Consider the following 24,376-nt stretch of genomic DNA (forward strand, 5'->3'; position numbering starts at 1 on the left):
ATCAAAACTGTTTCCGTAACCCCACCTAACGCAATCGGCCCAACTGCCAATCAAGACAATGGTGCAAGTGACAACTCGGCGACAGCCGGAGCGGCGGATTCGGCCTCGAAAATTACCACGTGATCGCTTTGAACAATAGGCTCCGGGAAACGTGGCATTGCTTTCGTCCAATCACAGAGCGAGTACAGACAGGCGTGGTCGTGTTGCGAGCTCGTGAAGGTGTCGTGCGGATGAGCTGACGTATTTCGTGGTTTCAAATATGCATGCGGTGCATTGAGAATCAGACGCCTGAGCTATTTTGTGAAGGGTGCATGCACCGTGCACCGCTCCTGACGGATTTTGTGCATGATCGCTGGTAAGTTCTTTTATTTATTCAAATTTTCTTAGCATTTTGCCGATTTAAAATAATTTTGAATGCATATTGAACTTATAGAAACAATTAGGCCTAAATTTAGATAATCTGACATGTCTTACATATCTCAAGCAGATTTTTTTAAACATTGCTCCATCATGAATTTGGCGAAAGGCAAGCATTTATTTAACGATCTATGAATCTTTATGACTGTGCATGAAAAGGTGGATTATTGATAAAATTTAAGTTTGTCTCATCATAAAATCTTATTATGGAGATAGAATATTTAATTAAAATTAAACAAAACATATCCAACCGGCCCATATTTGAGAACTTTAAGGCTCCTTCAGATAGAACGCGGCAAAACTTTTAGTTCAAGTTTTTAAATGATGACGTAAAGTGTAATACGTTTGAAGTTTCGATATCTTATAACATAGAGCTCATTGAAAACACGCATAGTCTTTATTGCGCGCAGCTGCTATTCATTTACACGAGAAAAAAAAAAAAACCAAGGTGCCTTTTCTCGGACGTTTATTCCAGGAAAATGAGGTTTGTACGCTCTGCAATTTGCATTCACTTGGGGATGATTTTTATTACTTGTTTGTATGCCCTGCCTTTCATTCAGACAGAAAATTATTCCTCGATAAATATTTTATTGAAAGACCGAATACACAGAAAATGGATAAGCTTTTTAACTCCAATATTGTACAAAAACGTTTAAAGTACAAGTCCACTTCAATAGAAGCAGAAAAATCAGACAAACCAATCAAAAAAAGTTTGAGTAAAATCGGATAACTAATAAGAAAGTTATGAATTTTTGAAAAAGTTGTAAAACTATAGAACAATGGAAATCACTACACAAATTGCCAATATGGTTATCAGTTTGTGACGTCATGCCCTCACTATTTATCAATTGCTTTACATAGTTTAATCCCATTAATTTGTATTTTCAAAAGATTAATCCACAACCGATGAGAGATCGAAAAGTACTTATTTGAACTATGTTAAGATGTTACGATGTTATTTCAATTGATTGTGTATGATTGTTTGATTTATTCAAAAGCATATATTTATCAATAAATTCATTTAACAAAACAAAACAAAACCATTAATTTTCTCTTCTTATCCTCAAAAATTTGATTTCCCCATGCCTTTGCCCAGGTTATATGATTTGTATCATATTGTGTGCATGACATTGCACAGAATCTTTTATGAACTTTGACGAATTGATACTATTTTTTGAATATTGTATATTCATAATTATTGGTTTTTATCGAAATAGTTTATCAAAAGTCACATTTTTCATGATTTAATTGAAAAAAATTTACTCTATATTAGTGTATCCACACAAAAACATATTACTATCAATCTAACTTGGATGCCTTGTGTGAAGAAATTAGATTCTTAGGGGGAAATAGGAAATTTACATTATCAATATAAAAAAAACAATTAGTAGATAGTGAGGACATGACGCACAGACTCATGAGTAAATTTCCAATTTGTCTCATGATTTTCATTGTTCCATAGTTTTACGCACTTTTTCAAAAATTCATAACTTTCTTATTAGATATCCGATTTTGCTGAAACTTTTTTTGATTAGTTTGTCTGATTTTTTTTGCTTCTATTGGAAGTAAGTTATTTTTGGAGTGGACTTGGCCTTTAAACTAAGTAAAATTCAGTCAACAAATAATGCTTCGTTTTCATTAATTTAAGTATGTGCCCATAAAATGTTATGAGTTCAATATTATCTTTTTGTTTCTCATTTTTGTCTTATATCAAGTTAATAAATTGATATCAAGAATATTGTCAGTAATTCATTAATTCAAATAACAATTTAGTGGTGCAGGCCAATTTCTTTTTCAATTGCTTCCATTCATCATGTCATTAATTATCATTGTCATTATCATTATCGGTTTTTGTTATTGTTATTATTATTATTATTATTATTAATATTACTATTTTAATTGTAATTGTTATTATTGTTATCATAATTTGTTCACACTCCTGTCGATAGTGATATTTTTTATTGATTAATTAATCCGGCTTGAATTGTAAATGGTACAGTGCTAAATTGACATATTCAAACTGATTATAAAATTCTCCAATACCCCAATGTGGGTGACCTGAGAATAAATCGTCATTGTCATAGAACAAGCCTTTATGGGAACCAAATTCTCCCATTTGATCAGTGTTCTGCAGCTGTAATAATGAACATTCGTTAAACAATGCGCTATTTAGGTATTATCAATGTTTTCATTATCATTATTTGCTATAATGCCTACCGTGTCTTCCTAATTGTTCTTCTCTCCAATGGCATTCGTCGCCAGAACAGAACGTACGGTTTTCTACAGTAAAACGGAACTAAACAGTTTGTTCAACCTTAAAAGAAATTTGGTAAGTGAAGTTCAATAATCACTGGCATAGTGTGAGTCCACTGGTACGGGGTCACTGATCTTACTCGGAACATAAAATACAAATTTACGAGGCTATTGACGGGGGTTGGGGCACAGGCGTCCTCTTTCCTTGCCACCCCCATTTTAATTTCCTTTTTCTCTTCTCTAACTTTGTCTTTCTTCATTATTTATGTTACCCCTCAATGGGGGAGGGTGGTACGTGCCACTGTGGTCCTGTATCCAGTAATTACTGTATCTAATAATCAAAGATGAAAAGAAAATTCTCATTGTACGTTAATTGTAAATCAATGTATTGATTGAATAACCATTCAACTTCTTTCGATCTTCATACCGTAAGAAATATGTTTCCGTTAAATCAATCAATTTATTAAAGCTAATTTTTACACTGTTTTATTTGATTTCGGAGTGATAAAAACGCCTTAAAGGAATATATGCGGGAATTTCTTTTTCTTTACAAAATGAGGTAAGTGAATTAGGTGAACAAATAAATAGAATGAAAGGAATGAAATTAGAAAAAATAAATAACATTAAAATGTTTGCGTTCTTTATCAAACACCCCCTGGCAAACAGGGGTGTTTTAGATGTTCAAATACCCCCCCCCCCCCTTGTTAAAAAGGGGTGTTCTAGAATTTTAAAGACATCCTTTATCTGTCTTTTATTTATGACCTCCCTCCTCCCCCGGTAAAGCAATTTTGTTATGAAGGGGGGGGGGGTCGGATGTTAAGGAAAAAATAAGGGGTGTTCACTCCCCCCCCCCCCTCTCCCCCCGTTGAAAGAAAAAAAATGTGTGCTTCCCCCCCCCCCCCCCGCTTTTTCACCGGCTCGCTGATATTCGCCGCTAACTATTTACTCAAGAATTGGGCCAAAAAAAAAAGTGCTCCTTACACCCCCCGCCCTCCCTCTTTCCCCCACCCCACCCCACTTATTCACCGGTTGGCTGATTCGCCGCTTAATATTTCTCACGAAGTTGAGAAAAAAAATACCTCACCTTAAACAAATCCTGGATACGCCCTTGATACTACTACTACTACTTCTACGACAAAAACAACAACGGCAGCTACAACTACTACTACTACTTCTACTTCTACTACTACTTATACTTATACTACTACTACTACTACTACTACTACAACAACTACTGATACTACTATTACTTGGCCTACTACTACTGCTGCTGCTGCTACTACTACTACTACTACTACTTCTACTACTACTCTCCTACTCTTACAGTATTACTTCTACTACTGCTAGTACTGCTCTTCCTCCACCTGCTAATACCAGCACAACCACCACTAAAACTACTACTACTACTACTACTACTACCTCCACCACCACTATTACTACTACCACCACCACCACCACCACCACCACTTTTACTGATACTTTTATTACCCACCTACCTACCTATCACTTCTACTTCTACTATCAGTGGCGGATCCAGGAGGAGGGGGTCCCCTTCCCCTAGCAAAAAACAGGTAAAAACACGTAATTTTACCATGTTTTGTTAAAGAAAAGAAGATTGGCCCCTCCCATGGGAATAAAAAAATTTCGGGGGCAAAAAAAAATTAATAATAATTAGTGCTCACTACCCCCCCCCCCCCCCCCCCCGATTATTCACCGGCTGGATCTGCCTCTGCTACTACCACTACCACCACCACCGCCACGACAACTAGTTTTACTATACTTCATCGTTAATCCTTTTTTTTTTTATTTATATGTCATCGTATGATAATCTGATAACGTAATACTGTTGTGCTCGTCCATTTATCCCCTGTAGACTTATCTCCAACAATGAACGCCCAGCGAGGCGTGCGTTGCTCTTTTCTCCTGCTGACGTTAATGTGCGGGGTCTTCCTGCCATCAGCGGCGAGTGTGGCAGACTTACACTCATTGCTCGACACAGTACAAGGTCTCCTTGCCGTGCAGTGCGCTGGTTACTCCCATTCGACCATCCTCTTGAGCCTGGATAAACTAAGGAATGAAATCAGAACGTGCGAACGTAGCATCGCTTCTCATAAAGGTAAGATTGATTTAATAATATGGCGGATACAGGCTTATTTGGCAGGAGGAATGGGGGGGGGGGGGGGGAGGGCACATGTCCAAAAATTCTTTGAAAAGCAAGAGAAGGAGAAAAAAGGTCAAAGAATTAAGGTGAGCATTTTTTTAAAAACGATAAACATGCAAGCCTAAAAAATAAAATAAAATGATATCAGTCTGTTTCTTTTCTTCACCCTCTTTTTTTTTCTTCTTCTTCTTCTTTCTGCTTTGTAGTGTTGTAAATCTGCCACTGTGGTGTTAGCCTACCCAGTATTCCTTTTACTCTAAAAGAGAAGGTTAAGCTGTGAAGAAAGTAAACACATTAAAGTGTTACTAATATTATTTTCAATGATATTATGACTAGTATAACTGTCATCGTCACTAATGCTATGGTAATTATTTACTATTATGATAGTAATTAAGATTATAATCATTATCATCTCTATCTTTAATATAGAATTATAGTATAATTTTATAATAATGATTATTATCCTCATCATTATTAGTATTTTAATTATTATTACTTTAATTAGTTATTATTATTAATATTGATATTAATAACAATATTATACAGTAGGATTACGGTTGCACATTGAGAGAAAGAGAGAGAGAGAGAGAGAGAGAGAGAGAGAGAGGAGGGGTGGATGATCGGGAGTCATGAAAAGGACTGTGGGTTATCTTTCTCGAGTTTATGGCGTTAATCCTTGATTGACCTCATCTTCCAATTATGACTAATAGTTGCCTTATTAAAAAATAAAAACAGTATTTAATGTCACATGAATTAATAGTCCCACATACCTCTATTTGTGTGCAGCACATTTCACTATTATGTCCTCATTAGCAAGATTTTTATCATTTTAATTCTTCAAAAACTCACATTACACAATTACTCATATTTAAAACAAATTATGAAGTCTTCTCAGATTGGTCCCGATGTTGAATTTAAAGGACTTTAAAAAAAATATTCTTATTTTATTTTTGAATATATACTTTTGTTATGAATTGATTAACTTGGTTTTAAACATACATGTTTATGGATTTGGATTAAGAGTAGAGTACCTATGCTTTTTAATAGCTTTTTTGTTCTCATAGGAAACTTTTGTTTTCGAATAAATCAAATTTGTATTCCAATAATTCGATTTTGATTTGTAATAGATTTTTTTTTCTCGAATAGGCTACCTTTTTTAACCTTTGCCTTGGAGTCTATAACTAAAGAGCTTTCTCTGAAGCTAGACTTCAGATCCTCAATTTGATACAAGTTACTACAGTGGCGGCCCCCCCCCCCCCCCTTGAGAAAAAAAAATCATGTAAAAACACGTGATTTTTACCTTTTGGGGGGGGGGGTTGGGCCCCCCCCCCCCCCCTGGCGCTCAAGAGGGGGGGGGGGGTGCAAATTTTAAAATTTTCGAGGAACAAAAAAAAAAAAAAATGTGCTCACTACCCCTCACTTAATAAACAATTTTTATTAAAAAGTTAACCAATGCCACGAGTTATGTCAATGATAATAATTATAATGATAATAACAATGTGTCATCTTTACTCAGGATTGTCTCGCCAGTATCAATAATGTTCTCTTTATTAGGGCCCTGTATTCGGTTTTGGCCGAGCTACCATGATAAAGGCGCTCAAGCATTCCAGGATGTGTCATCATACCGGGGGGGGGGGGTAGGGGGGGGGGGTGTTTCATAAAGAGTTCGTAAAGTTACGCATGACTTTACGAACGACTTGTATATGAAAAGCCAAATGGGATGCTCAATTATTATTGATTATTATTTATTAAGTTGAACTCTGCAGATGTAGATTAACATTCTTATTATAACTAACATTTTTAATGCAAATCATATTTTTTGCCATAATTTAATTGAGGTTATTGGAAATATCAGAAAAAACTTTGGGCATCCTATCTGGCACTTCATATACAAGTCGTTCGTAAAGTCATGCGTAACTTTACGAACAGCTTTATGAAACACCCCCCGGGTACCATTTACCTCACCTGGGTGGAGTATGGCAAAATGTAGATTAATATCTTGACAAAGGACATTAGTGTCGCAGAGGGACTCGAACCAAGAACCATAATATTATGTCAAGCTGACGAATACATTCAATCAGAAAATTCGACCACTATAAGTAACCTGCAATTCAGCCGTATTGGCTGACAGTTAATTTGTGAATAAACAATTATCATTATTTCGTTTTACAATAAATTGTTTGAATTCTCGCACCTCCCAGTACTTGAAGCGACAGGGGTACCGATCGGGCTGGAGAATGGTGACTTTCCTCTGAGTCAAGTGACCGTTTCATCACATCATGCGACTGATCTGATTCGTCTTAACTCGGACGATGGGGCGTGGTGCGCGGCCTCAAATGATGAAAACCAATGGGTAAGGAGGATACACGACCGTTTTATCTAATTCTATTGAGCTTTTTAATTTACTGCGTTCCCTTCGTCAGCTATAACCCTTAAAACTGCACTTTCGTATTGTGGTACATAATTTCAATCATCTTTTAAAAAAAAATCCAGTAAGAAATGATATTTTTCTTAGATTTTTATAATTTCATTTTTTGGAGATTAAGCCCGAGATATAGTGCCTTTGGGAATGAAACTCCAGTCCGACTTTCCTTTTTGCTCATTTAAACATCTTTAACAATTCAAAATAATCGCAAATCACATATATTATGCAAGCAGAGCATGGTCTGTTTATCTCTTCAAAACATTACCACTTATAAAAACATTCTCAAAGAAAAATATTCCCCCCCTAAAATAACGCTTTTTGGATGATTCTGAAAGGCGCTAAACAATATATATTTGTCAAAATATTTTTGAATATGTCCATTTAATTATATTTTGCAATGATAGTCTAATCCAAAAACTCATAACTGCACCATATTTACAAAAATCGGGGTTTAATTAGCCGATTAGTAATTGCTGTTACAGATCGTTATGGATTTACGGTAGTTTCGGAATAAAATGCAAATGTTTTAATAACATATTTTACCTCTCTAAAGCTATGGTCACAACCCCCAAAAGTAGCCTGCTCGACTACAAGGCACCGAGCGGCGGCCACCCGGTCACCGCTTGTCTTTAGGGCATCGCTCGGTCGCCGCTGAAGTTTGAGCGCGGAGTTAAAATTCGGGCGGCGCCTGTTTACTTTCACTCGCCGCCCAACATACGCTCACCGAACTAATCGAGCGTTCGCCGTCGAGCGATTTAGGTCAAAAATCGAAGCCGCTAGTTTAAAGGCTGCCGAGCGGTTACCGGTCTAAGTTTAGTAATTAAGTTAATCAAGTTTAGTACTTAATCCTCTTTGATTTTATACGGTAAATACGTTGAAATGATACATATAGTTGTCTTTTTAGTGTTATATAGATTATTATTATACAGTAGATTTGCGGGTGCACCATGTGAGAGAGAGAGGGTGCACCCGCAAATCTACTGTATATCTACATCACCATGCAAGCCGATACTTACAAGCAGCATCAAACATTATTATTTTTATCATTATTATTATTGTTATCATATTATTACTATTATTATTATTAAATAAATGGAATCAGTAATTTTCCTAGAAACTTTTAAATGCCTTTGTGCAAATTGGGATATTGTATAGTAAAACCACTCCTATTAACTCTAATAAAGGGCTTTAAAGTAATACCTTTCTTCGTCTTTTTTTCCAGGTTACCATCAACCTCCAGAATGAGTTAATGTTGATCGGAATTGCCATTCAAGGCAGTGGTGAAACCGATAAGCCGTGTTGGATTATTCGTTACCGGATCGAGATCAGTATGGACGGGATCCACTGGGGCTGCGTCCTTGATTCTCATGGACAAATAGAGGTAAAACTCAGTGGTGTCCCTCCCTTCGAAAAATAAAAAAAGAGATAAGAAAGAGAGAGAGGGAGAGAGATAGAGAAAATAGTAAGGTAACGGGAATAGGACGAGTCCCGAGGGAAAAGAGATGATAGGACCCAGAACCATGCATATAGTTTGGCCAACTGGGTTACACTCGCTCACAATACATGCCCGACAGTCCAGACTATAATGTACACAGACGGATCCAACAGGGAGATGTTGTTCACATTTTGTTAATGAGGATTCCTAGGTAAAACCTAATCCTAAAAAAGATGGTACATTATAGGAGGTGCCCAAAGTGCCCGATAAGCCCTTCGAAGTGCCCATAATAGTTACTTATTAATCAAGAAAATGGGCATTATACCCCCTTCACATACACGGATTTTTCTTACGAGTCCTTACGGATCGCACAACTCACGGATCTTTCACGGATCCTTACGATTTGGCCACTTTTACGACCGGTTTAAGAGTTATTACGATGTTTTTACGGCAACAGTTCACGATTTGTTACGAGTTGTCACGGATAACTACGAGCAACTAACGTGTTAGTTACGACCTGTTTACGTGTTGTTACGAATAGTTACGAGTAAGTTACGAGTATTTACGAGTCCTTACGATTTGTAGCCAAAAAATAACTACTGAAAGTGATGTGATCGAATTTGCAGCTTTTATACCTTTACCCAAATCGTAAACATTTCGTAAGCATACGTAAAGTATACGTATCTATTCGTAAAGTACTAATAACTACACGTAAAATGCTCGCAATAACCCGTATCAATCCGTAAAGCCATCGTAAAATGACCCGAATAAAATCGTAAACAACACGTAAGTACACGTTACCATCCGTAAACTGCTCGCAATAATCCGTAAATAATCCGTAAACAAATCGTAAACTAACCGTAAAGAATCGTTACGAAAATCTGTTACGAGTCATTTGCGGATGCTTGCGAGCAGTTTACGAATGGTTACGTGTTGTTGCGAGCGGTTTACGGATGGTTACGGATTGTTACGAGCTATTTAAGAGCTATTTACGGACAAATCCGTGGACAATCGTAAGAAGATTTTTGACATGTCAAAAAATTTGCCTCTCCTTTCACGGATCATTAAGAGTGTCTACGAGTTGTTGCGAGTTGTGACGAGTTATTTACGGATACCAGCAAGTTATTTACGGATGATTGCGATTGACTACGAGTTGGCGATCCGTAAGGACTCGTAAGAAAAATCCGTGTATGTGAGGTTTTAAGCATCGTGATGGAATGTCTAATAGTCACTGGTGTGTATAATTCATTATCCATGATAATCGATAGGTTCAAAACATTATATAGCATATGTTTTTATATTTTGGTCAATAAAATACATGATTTTCACTCATATTCACACATACATAGTAGGACGCACTTACACATCTCTTTAGAAAGAAAATATATCAAACAATAGTTTGTTTTATGCTCTTGAACTACACATAATTTTGAGCCCTGAGAGTTAGATTTTATGTAACGCATATTTGGCTACCGAAGCCTGATACCCACAATGTGTTATTGTATTTTGTTACCGAAATAGAGATTTACCATGCTCTTGTTACCCCCCCCCCCCCCCCCCCCCCCCCCCCCCCCCCCCCCCCCAAAAAAAAATTTTTTTTTTTTTTTTTAAATCGTCCTCTGACTATCTAGAGTAGCCCTTTTGGACCAAATTTCAGTCTTCTGTGGGTCATAACTTATACCATCTTGACTATATTGTTCATAGTTTGTATTCGACACCAAACGGTCAAAGTATTTGTTCTGAAATACATAAAAAACAATAAATTTGTTCGCTTTGGGCATATTTAATAACAAATTAGTCGGTGCCATTGTTTTCAACATCAAATCTAACCTCGGGAATCTGCATTAAGAAAAAGGTAAACATAATTTCCCCGCGGGTCGCAACATTAATATGCCTAAATCGGATCGAGTTGGCCAAGTCTCCTAACCAATGCCTCTGATAGGACTCCATTTTGAAACGACTCCACTAATGGCCTTATTATTTTCATATTTCATTCGCCCAGTAAGATAGTGGTGCTGCTCCCCCCAACCTGATGAACCTAAATCTCATCCGCACTCTTCTTGTTTTCTTTTTTTTATTCCCAGTACTATGGTGGCAATGTCGATGTTGACAGTGTATCGATCTCTCATCTCTCCACGAGCCTTGCGGCCCGTTACGTCCGAATAATTCCCAAGGCCTGGCACGGTTGCATCTGTCTGCGCTTAGAGGTTTACGTGGAAGATTTGAGTAAGTAACATGGGAGATTCCCTCTCAACCTTACCAGGTATGGAGCTCTATTTTTTTAATATGAAAAAGAAACAGACAGACTTTACGTGGTAAAATTTGGGAACGTTGGAGATTCCCTCTCAACCTTAATTACCAAAGAGTATATGGAGCTCAATTTTTTGTTAATCAACACGCGCCTAATACATTGTTTTCAGGCGCTGTGGTGCTGTTGTCCCAGCAGCCAGAAGCAATGTCCTTGCACGAAATAAAAGCCAGGACGACAGCACCACGAATACACAATATTATTCCGTACAAAATTACAGTATATTTACGCAGGGATTTGTAACACCCCTGGTTTACGTTACAAAATTACAGTTTGTTACAGATAAATGAATAAATAAATCAACTTAATCTAACTTAAATTGGAGTAAATGAGTAAAGATGGTTTTTATTGTTATGCCTCCGCTACAAAGTAGCCGGAGGCATTATGTTTTCGGGCTGTCCGTCCGTCCGTACGTACGTCCCGTTCTTGTGATTTATATTTTCTTAGTTAATTATTGACAAATATATTACACATGTCTGATCATGTTTTTCTTCTAATTTAAGACATAACATTAGATATATTGATATATGTAATTACTAACCAGGAAATAAAGTGTATAAATTTGTATATATGAATGCACAAACTATAAATGACAACTTACATAATACACATCTGTAATCTACTTCAAATGATCATTGTGATGGGGTAATTGCAAGAGTTAGTATATGTGGTCAAGTTGGTGGCCAGATGCTAATAATGATTATTGATTATCAGTCGATTGATTACTGGATAATCAACTGGTAAATTCAACAGGAAATTCAACTGGTAAATCAACTGGTAATTCAACTGGTAAATCAACTGGTAAATCAACTGGTCCCAGTTAGCGTTGTTTCAATTTCCATATTAAAAACCAGTTGAATCTACTGGTTTCAACTGGTACCAGTTGACTACTGGTTTTAACTGGTACCAGTTACCTACTGGTTTCAACTGGAATTCCGACCTGGAATCTCAAGAACCAATTGATGGATTCCCGCCAAACTTGGGTCATGTATGTATCTGTCAGAGTCAATGGATTGATTAGATTTTGGGGTCAAGAGGTCAAATGTCAAAGGATATGGGGCTCATTATGTGTGCAAAAATAGCTTGTGAACGTATTATCAATAGAACTGACGGATGGATTACTATCAAGTACAAAACATGTATCTTGCAGAGCCAATTAAGTGATTAGATTTAGGTTCATGAGGTCAAAGATCGAAAGGTCAAACATGTATATAAAAAAATGGCTTGTAATCATTCTGATAATCTTTTGAAAATTGCTTCTGTTTTGGTTTGTAAAATTGCTCCATGACGGAGGCATCATTTTCGACTGCGCGCAGTCGAAGGTCCATTTAGTTTAACTCAAAAGAACAACAAATTTATATATGAATCACATATAAATTATATCCATTCGAACAAAAGGAAAGTTAACAGGAGTTCAATTTCCTAAACATTTCGCATGCCCCTGTATTTATCAATGGAGGACTTTATAATAGCGATACGCGCTAACCGTGGAAATATTATGAGAGGATGGAAAAACGTGATGGAAAGACATGGCGTTCTGATAGGATGGGAGGGGGGGGGTATTTCTAATTCGATACCAGTGATTTACAAATGTTGCTGAAATGACAATATTATGGGGTAAATCATAGGCCTACCTATTCATGCGTTCGTTGAAAACTTACAAATTCCCAAATTTTCAGTCGGACGAAAAAATATGCTTGTCTAGAAGCCTTCATGTCAAGGCCTGCAGGATGGCGGGGCTCGGGAGCTCGAGCCACCCTCACTTTTTTGAAAAAGTATGTTATAGAGAAAAAGAAAGAAAGAGAGAAAAAAATGGCTAATCTGACCGTAATTAAATGCCTAAAATCCATTAGATTACGGGGGCTCCGCCCCCTGGACCCCACCAAGGGCCCTATGGCGGGCCCCACGATGCTCATCTAACCGTAATTAATTACCCTAAAACGCCTGAGCTTCCGGGGGCTCTGCCCCCTGGGCCCCACCAAGAGCCCTAATGAGGGCTCCTGGATGGTCATCTGACCGTAATTAAATGCCTAAAATCCCTAAGCTGACGGGGGCTCCGCCCCCTGGACCCCACTAAGGGACCTAAGGCAGGCCCCAGGATGCTCATCATGTGACCGTAATTAAATCCCTACAGCCCCTGAGCTTTCGGGAGTTCTGCCTCCTGACCCCCCCCCCCCCCCCCCCGCCTCCGCCCCGCTAATTAGTGACCTGCCAGCGTCACAAATAAGGTATTTATATATGCTTATCTGACCGTATTTTAATGCCTAAAAACTCTAAGCTTCCGGGGACTCAGCCCCTGGACCCCATGCTAATTTACGCTCCACTCGCTTTGCTCGCTTCGCTCTATGCCTGATCGTTAAAACTCTACTTTGAAAATCGTTTTGCGGGGCCTGCATGTAACATGTAAGATTGGTGGTGTACAGATTTTTCTTCTGCCCCCCCCCCCCCAATTCAAAATTGCTTTCGGCGCCCCTGACCTGCTGGGCATACAGACGCATCTGTTGAGAGAGGGCGGAAGGGTATTTTTGAATTGAATTGAATTGAATTGATATCTTTATATATACAGTGCGACCCAGAAAAAACGAAACCGAGAATTATCGATTTTTTATCATAACTTAATCACAATTATAAATAAGAAATAACACATATTTGTAAAGCTTAGCTCCTCCTCTTTCATTTGATGCAACTCATATAATGCATATTTCACGCATAAGTGATTAAAAGCAATTTGAAGGAAGGAAACCATAAAGTCATTTGGCGTGCGGTTACTGAATTTCGAAGAAAAAGTTCCGTTTCTGCCCTTTCATATGACACCTCAATAAGGAAAAATGAGCAAGGAATAACAAAGTTCTGTTTGTTTAAAGTGATGGTTGTATTTCCATAATTTAATTTAAAAAATTCCTTTTAACTGGCTGCCTGCCGTAGCAACAAGCAGAATTGACAAAAGACTTAACTCAGTTTCAATGACAATCAGCCATACATGAAGTCTTTCGTCTATGTCTGATCGTCAACGAAACGGAGTTAAGTTTTTTGTCAATTCCGTTTGTTGCTACGGCAGGCAGTCAGTGGAAACGAATTCGTTTAATCAAATTATGGAAATGTAAACATCACTTTAAACAATTATAATTGTGATTAAGTTATGATAAAACATCGATAATTTTTGGTTTCATTTTTTCTGGGTCGCACTGCACACGCTTAAAAAAGGCCAAACAGTACCAATCCATTGGGGCCGTGTGCAACAATGAAATACATCGAATTAACATAAAAATGACAATGGTACATCACATATTTAAAACGACAAGAAAAAAATCAAGATAGATATTTTTTTTTAAAATAACAAAATAGAAGGCTCTCAGATCCCAGAACAAACATCTTCTCCAGGTTCCTCGTTTTAAGACCCAGTACTACGGCCGTAGCTCCTTCACCTTCAATGCTCCCACCCTCTGGAACTCTCTCCCGCTCGCCATTAGAACTGCACCTTCCATCCAGACCTTCAAGACTGCACTTAAGACCTACCTTTTTTAAGAATTAATTATTATCATGCTTTGCTATCTATAATTTCAATTGAAATTGTATATGCCTACAACTGGTAATATATAAATAAAATCTTGAACCATAATTGCTGTATCATTATTTAAGAATGAATTATAATGTTTATCTATCTAGTTACTGTTATACTATTTTAGTTAAGATCTTGTCAGAATTTTTGTTTGAGGATAGTTCAATAGTAGATGTATGTAATTAATTAAGCTTGTAATACAATGTAAAGCGCATAGAGACATACCTTGTATAATGCGCTATAGAAATATATTTATTATTTATTATTATTATTATTATTATTAATGGACTTTTTAAATGTGCTGGTTGATGTCACGAAAATGTTCCACTATTTTTCAGCTTTCAATCCTACTGGTGTGCCCATCGGTTTAGAGAGTGGAAGCTTTGATCACATCACCGTATCCACCGAAGATGAATTTTACCCAGGCGACAGTATTGGACTGAACAATGGCAATGGTGGTTGGTGTGCAAGTTCGGATGATTCTGACCCGTATTTAGAGGTAAATAGCGTAGCAACTAGTTAACGTCTGATTTCTTAGACATCCCGTAGAAGCATGTGGCCCAGTCGACTTCCAAATATATTCTTTTTCTTCTACTTTGCATTGACGACCTTTCGTCAATGCCTTGTTATTGTTCGCGTTCTGAATTATTATTCGTCTTCTTCCCCAAAATCCCTTTCGTTTTGCAAGCAGTGCCTCCTTCCTCCAGCCCGATTCCTTTCAAACGTATGTGCGTCATGACGCGTTTCGACGTGTTGGTTTGTAAAAACGCGTCAAAACGCGTCATATGACGCACTTAAACCTAGGTTTGTCGACAAACCGCTTTTGTGAATTCGGGCCTACATATATTATGTGCAATTTCCGGCATCCAAACTAGATCACCTGACTCTTCGTTTTCCGAATTCACTCAAGCGTAACTGTCCAGGCGCTACTTTGTAAGTTTCTTGTCCGTTTTAAGGCCATCCTTTCTTCCTTCATAATAGTACAGAATTCTAACAAATTCCTCTAGATAGTCCAATAAATTTTCTTTCATTTGCGATATATTAGACATGGCCTTCAAAATGCCATTTTCGTACTTGAAATTCAAATCCTAAATCGACTAGGTCAAAAATCGCTAAAATTCTTTAATAATTAATTCATGAAAATCGAAAAATTGCCATAACTTTCTAATATCAATTCCGTTTTTTAACAGTTTCAACAGTATCTTTATCCCATAATTGCACATACCCATGCCGAATTCAGGCACCAATGATCACGCATGCAGAGCCATCTATACACAGAGTTTGGCGAACTTGGTTTCACTGGGTCACAGCATGTTGTATATTCTTTTGTTTTGTGCTTGCCCAACAAAGCAGTAGTCGCCATATTGTGTCCAACTCGAACCGTGTTGGCCGAACTCTCCTAATCAATGGCACTGCACGCATGATATAAATAGCGTCCTCTAAAGTTCTGAAAATGGCTTTCTTTCTGTGAAGCTGGCCGAACCCGAGGCTTCAATATATGCCCTTTCCAGCCATATCTAAACAAATATATCCCATCTCCAACCGACTTTGCGAAAATATTCCTCAATATTCGCAGTTTCAGAGAAAATTGCGACATAACTTCAACTTGCTCGAGAATGGCGATTTTGAACCTACGTCAATGAATGATACATTTGACAACTTTCTGCCAAGTTTAGTAAAAAAAAATTGATGACGTCATCGCAAAGTTATCGCCCCAAAATATGAATTTATTATGCATTACATAACAGGGCGTTAAATGCTTGAAGTACAATACGCGCCGATGAAATGCCTTTTCGAATGATACCAAATTTGGCATATGTTCACACAGAAAAGTATGCGTAAATCGCATCTAAACAAGGGCCACAAACACGGCTTCTGCTGGGTTTCCGCCTAATAAGGGAGTTTACAGATACAATCTGCGCATGGGCAGATAAAGGTCATTTGTACCAAAAAGGTAAAACCCACAGAGATGAATTATGGATATACGCTCATGAAAGTTATGTAAAATTATTCATTTATGCACCAACGGTACATTCTATGATTCGCAGGTGGAAGTATTTTTTTCAAGAGGGCAAACAAAAGGTATTCATGAAGCACATCTAGGACTTTGGCAGTTATTATTCTACTAATATGCTCAAAGTGGAACTTCTCCATGTGTAAAAGATCTGTGGATATTTGGGGTCATTTGTACCATGTGCTATCTGTAAACTCCTTATTACAACGCGTGATGGCTCTGACGTCATCTTTCAGAACATTTTTCGCCCTCTCTCCGATCTTTTCCCCCTTAAATTTGCAAGTATATTCTGGGTGAAGTGAGGAGTTTTGTTATTGCTCTCAAAGAGTCAACCTAGAGGAGAGGAAATCAACTTTTGGGGGCTCGTGTTTAGGGGTCGTTTGTTTTGCACTTACACACCGGCTTGCTGAATCTACTGTGTGATTCAAATTTACGACTTCTTTCAATGGTTTACAAATTCGAATGTTAATATAGATGAATGTGAAATCATTTGGCAACATGTTAGCAAATTAGACATTCAAATAATCAACTCAAGGGCAACATATTTCAATACCCTATTAAATTACCCGTAAAAATTATGTTCGGATTATATCACTTGCCAGTGTGATGTTCGCGCATTTCAAAAGGTGAAGCGCAAGGCTGTTGACAGTTTCGAAGTTTGAAATATCGAAAGATTTTGCGATGGTGTTTTTCGCGGGTCATCTCTTCGTGTTTGAACTAACAGGGAAACATAATGACGCCAGTTCAAGTAGATCTCGAACAAGGCCTTGACAAGCTGGAGAATAAGACAACAGACTATCAACATTCAAAGTAATGCATACAAGCAAAATTTAACAAACTTGAAAAGTATTCACACTTCATCAGTTTGTGTCCTTTTGATTCTGTCATTGTGTTTCTCATTCGTTAAAACACCATTGACCATTTAGAGCGAGGGCAGTTTTAAAATAAGTCACACTCATTCAGCATGTCCACACACAATTTTGTTTATCCCGAAAATCTATAAAGAAACGTCGTATGAAGAATCATCGTATAAATTTCAGGGCCTCCATGCACACAATAAACTTCGTATAAAGAATCAAAGTATAGATTCCAGGGTGTCCACACACACAAGACAGTAATCCCGAATCTCTACATCGAAACGTCGAATAGGTGCGTAGTTTGCTACTGCGGTCATGAAACGGAAGCGGAAATGAGAGGTCAGGTCTCCTTTCGCGCGCGGTCACAATACGTGAAAGCACTTTCCAATCCTGCATTTCTAGGCTTAATCATCATTATCATCTGCATGTAGAGGTGTTGTGGTTTAGTCACTCTAGTGGATGTCATGGTTCCCAATTCGAGTCCCGCTGCGACACGTCATTTGGCAAGATAGTCATCTACATTTGCGACTCATCATTAAGGTGTAGTAAATGGATATCTGTTGTGATTTTTCCTAAGGCTTTCAGTACCTTGAAACCAGGGTAATAATACTACTTTGTAGCCGCCTTGAGCATCCCCTGGGGATGGATAGGCCTACGTGCGCAATGTTAATATTCAATGTATCTCATTTGAAGATTTGACAAATTTGGGGAAATTACGGGAAACTATTAAAGGTTCCTATGAATTGGACTGGATCTTCATTCCTTTGCCTTTATTTTATTTCAGGTGGACTTGCAACTTGACCATGCTATCACGGGCATCGTGGTTCAAGGAACAGGCCACACATCGTTTGATGCATTTGTGGAAGAGTTCCAAATCGAGACAAAGAAGCAAGGAACGGAATACAAATACATAAAGGATTCCTACGGTCTCAGGAAGGTTCGCTCCACCAAGATTCAACCATTTCTCATATCAGTTTATCAATGACATTTTATTTTATTTTTTTTAATCCAAAAAGTTGATGATATTTGTTGATGCACTTCATATCATACACAAAAACCCACAGGAAGGAACAGGGCAAAACATTTTCCACACATTGTGCCCATTTTCTCGCATGACTATATGCATTGTGCTTGACATGAATGTTCTGAAATGAAAAAATGAACTTTAAATTCCTGAAATTGGCAACACGTTGAGAGGTTCAAAATCACTGCTTCCCGAAGAGAATTGGCAATTTCTTTCTTTACAACTTGTCTACATGAAAACGTATAACCCCGCATATTGTTTTTATAAACATGCGTTCATAAGAACAATATAGTAATAGAAGAAACATAAATTGCCAACATGCCAATTTGAAGAAGGGAATGGCATCAATTATTCCTGTTCTGAAAGGGTTACGTCAGTACGTCGCATCTATTCTTACTTTCTTACTGTCATCAAATTTGCATTTCAGAATTTCGAAGGAGGAAGGAACTCTTTCAATAGTATCTCACCAAGTCCAATAGCGAGATTCGTACGAATCAACATCACAAAGAGCCATTTACATGCGTGCATGAGGCTTGAGATATATGTCAACGAACTTTATAACCCTGGTAGGTATACGAAAGATTTTCAAGAAGTTTACCAATTTTTTTGTATTAAAAAAAAACTCTTCCATATTCTACTTACTCAGCTTAACCCCAACCTTGGCACGAAGATCTCAAGGGTGTCTAGACCTCAGACTAATAGTGTGGTACGGTATGTCACTGAAACAGCTCCCGTAGGACTTTTGTGCCTACGGCCACACATGAATCGAAGATTTAAAAAAGTGCAAAAAATATCTTTACACTATACAGTGCGACCCAGAAAAAACGAAACCGAGAATTATCGATGTAAAATCAACATTAACAATATTTACCTGGTTTCTGGGGGGCTAACGTTTCAGGATTATGATAAAAATAAAGAATTTGATAAAAAATTATACCCGCGCACTTATAACCCAAGTGGAATTTGAGCTTCATGTTATATTAGGGCCGAAAAATAGAGTACATTATATTGCGACGGCAAATTGTCTTATTATAGCAATAGTTTCTATTAAAACCGTTCTTCTTTTATAACGAGGTTCCACCAAGGTATGTCTCATACCTTACAAGGTATTATGGAATTGTAATGTTCAATCGTGAACACTATATATACAGTCAGATTTGTCTATTACGGCGGCACAAGGGAAACATAAAAAGTGGTCACTGTTGACAATTAGCCTTTCGAAAAAGATCTTCAACATATAGCTGAAGACGATATATGGGTGGCCGTTAGACAGGTTTGACTGCTCATATGAAGTACATTTTACTTGATATTGTGTTTGGTCCAAGCTCCAGCTTCCTGAATTGCTTCCTGAATTTTGCGTTCTTGTTTATTTCTGTAAAGTTATTTTTGTAACCTTTCCGGACCATCCCGTTCACTCGAACATTTAAAACAATTCACTTATTTTGTTTTATAATAACGTAGGAAAACTTTCAGTAAAGCAATATTCTTAAGAATTTATTTGTCACAGTATATGATGTATTATGTATGTAAACTTCTTTTGATTCTTTGTACGTTTGTAAAATGTGAGCAAAACAAATTTCCAATAATGGACAATAAATTTATATTGAAATTGAATTTATATGACGGTACGTAGAAGTGGTCGCTAACATTTTGGGCAGAATAATTTAGACTTGCCCATGAAAAGAACCATGCCACTAACCTTGCTACTTAACTAAAATATTTATTTTAAACGAACAAAATCGTTTTCGGCAAGAAGGCCGTCTCTGCCATTGACAATGCATATAGCTCTTATGACCTCGTGCAGGCAGCTGCGACAGAATTCATCTCTATGATATACCGTATGAGTTAACAAAAAGTTTACAATCGGAATATTTTTTATTTTTAAACTCAACTATGAACGAAAGGTACATGTTTTGAAAGAGTGTAATATCCCGAAACGTTTGTTATGATTTTTGTGTGGTATGGGTTCAAGCTTGGATGAACACAGGGAGGCACCGTTTGCGAGAATCGACTTGCGCAAAAGAGAGAGAATGAATTGAATGTATCAAATGAGATGGATGGCATATGTTTTTTGCAAAAGCAAATTCACACACACACACACACACGCGCGCACAAACGTTCTTTAATATTTGATATTCGATATGTGTGGCATGATTAATTTTAGGGATGTCATTTGGAACTGCAATACCCAAATCCCAATTGTTTTATTAAAACATGTATTACATGTATTGCTTTGGCGCCAGTCGATTTTTGCACTCTCTTAACCCTTACTGTACTGGGCTATTTTGAGCACCTCGTGACTTGGGGGGGGGGGGGGGGGCTCCTATGATCTCGGCCGTCGAAAGTCCGATGAACGCGAAAATTTACATGTTTGTAGATATTTACGTAAGGAACAAGATGGTATAATTAGTTTTTCCTAATATGCAAATTTTTGTCGTTATAGCCTAATTAATTATGCAAAATGGTAATTTTATGCATTTTACAGAAAACTCTTCATATTTGTCTGTAGACTTGTAAAGAATGTTGAAAATGTATTGAATAAATGTTTCCTTCATCTCAAATTCATGAGGTTACATTATTTTTATGATATTTGAAAATGCATAGGTTTATTTGCATAAATTATGAATACGCATTCATGAATATCAAATCTAGAAATATACAGGGAACTAGAATGATTACAAAAATTGTCAGACTCCACTTTTTGAATGTTAATTGAAACCCATTATTCATATGAAACTTCTTTTCTAACACTAAATATCTATTTTGATGTAATTAATAATGATAATTTATGCAAATTTGATGCGATTTTCAAATATTTATTTTCTTTTTTATTTTATTGTTTTTTTAATTTCTTATTATATCTGTTGTTTTATTTCTAATGTATTCTTTTGTTCTGGAATACATCAAGTTACTTTGAGAAACATATAAAAGCAATTTGATATCAATTCATAGTATTCACATTTCTGCTTGTACATGAATATATGCAACTATAGCATATTTTTGATGACATGCGCATACTAATTGTTATGTAACACCTTACAGGTATATTCGATTTCGACAAAAATGGTATCAAAATGTGCGTAAGACTTGAGGGAAAAAAGTCATGAAACGACAATTCAAAATTCCAAGCGGTTGCGGCGCAATCTCCGAAAATGTCGAGGGGGGCCTCCCAGGCCCCCCCCCCCTTAGTACAGTAAGGGTTAAACAATGTCTCCTGTTCATCCAAGCGTGAACACATACCACACACAAATGATACCAAATGATTCGGGATTAAACACTGTTTCATAAGATGTATAATAATTTACTGTTCATAGATGATTTTTTTTTTGTAATAATAAGCAATCGTGTAGGTGTAAACTCTTGTTTTGACTCACACTGTAGTGATACATACTGTTACGACGCATTTGCAATTTCGCTGATCCTCCTTTCCCAACAGCCGACCTCCCAGAGGGTGTGCCAGTCATACAGAATGGACTCGTCGACATAAGCACCATCACCGCGTCTTCTAGCTGGCCGAAGTACCTTCCCAGCAGGAGTCCCCTGGGAACCCTTCCAGCGCTTCCGGAGTACGGCGGGAGTTGGTGTGCCGCGCAGGAGAGCACTGATGAATCAAAGGAGTGGATTCAGATGGACATCGGCTACGAAACTACCGTAAATGGAGTCGTCCTTCAAGGTGATCCTACCAGGGACTTCTGGGTCTCACGTTTCATCGTATCCACCAGCATCAATGGCGAACTCTTTGAATTCATTAAGTCTGGGGACAGTGCAGAGCCAGAGGTAATTCTTGAATTTGATTGACAATGCTAATGCATCGGTATCGCGGGCGAGATTATCCGGCCGCGTCAATTCTCAGGATATTCATCGATAATTATACAAAGAAACCATTTTTGTGTGGCATAAACATTCGGTGTATTTCTACATCAAATAAGCCAGTTCACGGTTGCAGTCTGAGCATGAGCAGATAAAGGTCATTGCAGAACAAATGTTGAAATACACGGAGACGAAATACTGGATACGTGCACATGAAAGTTATGTAATCATTATTCATTCATGCACATTAAGTGCACCCCTTGATACACAGGTGGAAGTATTCTTTGAAAAGGGGAAACAAAGGCTATTTATATAGCACCTCCATCGCTGTAGGAGAGATTATTTTAAAATGTACAAAGTGGGACCTCTTCATGTTTTGAAGATCTGTGAATATTCGGGGTCATCGCAGTAATGTGCAAACCGTGAACTGGTCTATTCATTAGCCTTTCTTATTTCTAGAAATGCAACAAGATTTTAAATATAAAAAACAGACGCTGTAAAGAAGTCTGAGAAAAAAAAACTATCTGGACACTCATAACGCTATGCGCGAGGCCAGTGAACTGACCAGCTGGAGATTCCCGCCTGTGACACCGGCCGAAAAATGCGGCATTTCCTTTAATTGCGCCAATCAGGGAACAAGGCGCTACCGCAGTAGGTACCTTTGATGCTCAGATACACAAGTCCTTCAATCTGCATAAACAAGCGAATGCATACCGATAATTCCTTTTTCTTCAAATAACATCTTTATTCAATTTTACTCAAAGCATACAACAATATAAGGAAAAATACAAAATGATGGATACATGCGTTTGACCAACTAAAATTATACAAATAAGTTGAACGTGCCTCCTTCTACCAAGATATAAAACAAACTTATCTTGTTACGTCTGGATCAACTTCATAATGATATTTTAATATATTTTAATATTTAGTCGAAAATATGGGATGCCAAGGATGGAATTATTAAATGTTAACTTTCACCAAGACCACTTAAAACTACAAAGATTACCAAAGCATTTCTAGCTACCTTTGTTATCATTGTCTAACAGTCTTATAATTAACGAAATTTTAAAACCCATACTAATTTACTCTAGGCCTATATGTTACATTTTTAAGCCTTCCGTGCTTAAATCTCTAATAATTGTATTACGATTAATTTTGTCAGGTTTTCCCATCGCATATACAAGAGTAAATGAGGGATTCTAGTTCATACCGAGACATTTCACAATGGTTACTTTGCCCAAAGGGGTAAGGTCTCTTGTGACCATACATTTAAAGTTCTTTTCAATATTTTAAAGTTTAGGAATAAAATGAACCATAAAAACATTTTTTGAGTCATATGAAAACCGTATTCCCAATAACAGAAATGAGCCTTTTGAATATTTCAGACCAGTAAGATGTTTAAATGTAGGATGAGCTTTGTAATATCCAAGTGCTACAATAATTACGATTTATACATAATCCAGAATATATTTTGAATTCATGCAAAATATGCATAATTCTGATTAAAAGATTTTACCTCATTAAAGTGATAGCTGAGTTCTGTTTTCAGACCGCAAATGCCTTCAAAGTGCATGGTTGTTGCTCCTTTTCTTATCTATGACATTTCTAGTGCCCTTTTAGAACCTAAAATTGCTATGAAGGTAATTTTAGACCCCAAAATGTGTGGAATTTAGCCAATACGATCATACCAATTCAGCTCCACTTTAAAAAAAAACACGGAGACCGTTAATTAATTATTTAATTAAAAATAACAATACATGGGCCGGCTGGTTGTGCGTAATATAAGCAACACGAAAATGCCAACAATAAAGCCAACATCGGCATTGGCTGACATACGACGTAAAAGGCGTTATTTCGTTTTTTTCAACGGTTTTTTCATATTCTTCAACATATCTAATATTTGTGGTGGTACACAAGTATTATAAATCGTTATATTTCAGCCGTCTCTGAACCGATTTTGATCGAACAAAGATGATTTTGTCATTTAAATATTATGTTCTTTCAAATTTGACCCTCAGTTTTTCATTATCTCACAAATAATTATTTTGTGTAGCGCCCTCTGCAACAAAACTCAATAAACTATCCCTTTAACTTCAACATCATTGAGGAT

This window comes from Strongylocentrotus purpuratus, unplaced genomic scaffold (genome assembly GCF_000002235.5).
Source record: "Strongylocentrotus purpuratus isolate Spur 01 unplaced genomic scaffold, Spur_5.0 spur5_scaffold_19, whole genome shotgun sequence".
Classification (NCBI taxonomy): domain Eukaryota; kingdom Metazoa; phylum Echinodermata; class Echinoidea; order Camarodonta; family Strongylocentrotidae; genus Strongylocentrotus; species Strongylocentrotus purpuratus.